Source organism: Macrobrachium rosenbergii, chromosome 13 (genome assembly GCF_040412425.1).
Source record: "Macrobrachium rosenbergii isolate ZJJX-2024 chromosome 13, ASM4041242v1, whole genome shotgun sequence".
Taxonomy (NCBI): Eukaryota; Metazoa; Arthropoda; class Malacostraca; order Decapoda; family Palaemonidae; genus Macrobrachium; species Macrobrachium rosenbergii.
This window is the reverse complement of record NC_089753.1, coordinates 28,823,913-28,826,412: the sequence shown is the minus strand read 5'-3', so window position 1 is coordinate 28,826,412 and position 2,500 is coordinate 28,823,913.

Genomic DNA, 2,500 nt, shown 5'->3' with positions numbered 1-2,500 from the left:
TATATATATATATATATATATATATATATATATATATATATATATATATATATATATATATATATATATATATATATATATATATATATATATATATGTGTGTATATATATATATATATATAAAATATATATATATAGACAGTAGAGTGTGTGTGTGTGTGAATGTACTGTATAAAATGTATATGTACATGTCATGTAAAACCATTTACAAAATCTCTCTCTCTCTCTCTCTCTCCATTCTCTCTCTCTCTCTCTCTCTCTCTCTCTCTCTCTCTCTCTCTCTCCCAACGAAGTTCCCTTTCATTTGCATGGCTTTATCTCACCAAGAATCTTCGGAATCTACGAACGTGAATCATTATTCAAATTTCTCCATCTGTCAGCCATTTCATAAATCCTGGTTGTCTTACGCCCGAGAGATGAGCTGAATAAATTACGAATAAGCGCAGCATCTGATTGAGCCAGCTGTCACATGATGCTCACACATATATACATATATACAGTACATACATACACACACACATTTATATATATATATATATATATATATATATATATATATATATATATATATATATATATATTATGTATAGTATATATATGTATATAAATATATATATACACACATATATATATATACATACAAATATAAATTCACACTTTAGGGTAATTCCATTGAAATACTACCTATTGGGTCACTGGTGGGTCAGGAAGGGTAAACCTCGCTGGTTGGGCAAAGCCTCGAAAAAATGTTAGGCACTCAGGCTCCAACTCCTTTTATGATGTGTGTGGGTCAGTTGGCAGCGCCCTGGCCTTTCATTTGAGAGACCAGAGTGCGATCCTGATGTGAGTCAGGAATTCATTTCCGTGAAACACGTGCTCTTTTGTTGATTGATTTGTTCCATATACAGTATATATATATATATATATATATATATATATATATATATATATATATATATATATATATATATATATATATATATATATATATATATATATGAAATATGTATATATATATATATATGGTCTTCAAATTTGACAAAACTATATATAATTTGACCACTGCATCGTGTTCTGTCACACTATATGATATAGAGTGCATTACAAAATGTACGATCAAGTTGTGTACTTATGATTCACATTCAGTGCTACTTGTCAGTTATTAAAAGTGCATGAGAAAAATGCTTTTGCAGTGATTTTTAAGTAGAGATGTCCAAATAATATTGGTGTAAGTGCAGTACAAAATTCTTTGCTGACAGTACATGTAGCCTAACCAAGCCTGTATGGGGTCAGTTCCATCAGTGCACCCCACTCAGTGCACTGCAGGTTGCAACCCCTTTCATTCATTTTATAATACCTTCGTTCATATTCTCTTTAGTCCATTCAACTTTCCTCAACCCTCTCCTAACAATTGTTTCATAGTGCAACTTCAAGGTTTTCCTCCTGTTACACCTTTAGAACCTTTTTACTCTCAATTTTCCTTTCAGGGCTGAATGACCTGATGGGTTCCCAGCTCTTGGCCTTTGGCTAAATTTTATATTCCAGTTCTAACCTAATCAAGGTGCGTTATATACTGAAGATCCTAAATGTATCTAACAATCTTAGGAAATTTTTAGTTTTCCTAAAAGAAAATTATTGTGCCGGCTTTGTCAGTCCATCCGCACTTTTTCTGTCCGTCCCCAGATCTTAAAATTCACTGAGGCTAGAGGGCTGCAAATTGGTGTGTTGATCATCCACCCTCCAATCATCAAACATACCAAATTGCAGCTCTCTAGTCTCAGTAGTTTTTATTTTATTTAAGGTTAAAGCTAGCCATAATCGTACTTCTGGCACCGCTATAGGTACCAACAACACAGGCCACCACCTTGCCGTGGCTGAAAATTTCATGGGCCGCGGGTGAGAATTTCATAGACCGTGGCTGAGTTTCGACATAGGCCACCACCGGGCCGTGACTGAAAGTTTCATGGACCTCGGCTGAGAGTTTCATGGGGCGTGGCTGAGTTTCATTCAGCATTATACGCTGTACAGAAAACTCGATTGCTCCGAAGACGAAACTTCGGCGCATTTTTTACTTGCTTAAGTTCTGGACTCACACAAAGTCCTGAAAATTTTTGAGACCTCAAAGCTAAACCTTGTCACGTCCCGAATTTTCATGCGTCTCTCGCCTCCTCTGAAGGGGTCCTGATTTGGAGATGCTGTGACTAGGCCCACGCCTTTCCTAAACCCCCTCCTCCTCCTCCTCCTCCTCCTCCTCCTCCTCCTCCTCCTCCTCCTCCTCCTCCTCCTCCTCCTCCTCCTCTTCCACCACCAAGATAGCCTGAAGAGCTATTGTTAATTTTAATGTACAATGTTCTTTTCTCTATAGAGGGTATTTTTCATTGAAATATTTGATACATTTAGAGATATTTTTATTATAGAACTCGCGAAGTTCTCTCTATTTATTTATCAGCTCATAAACTAATATGAACGTTCTCTAAGATATAAGTGTATGCCCACGCCT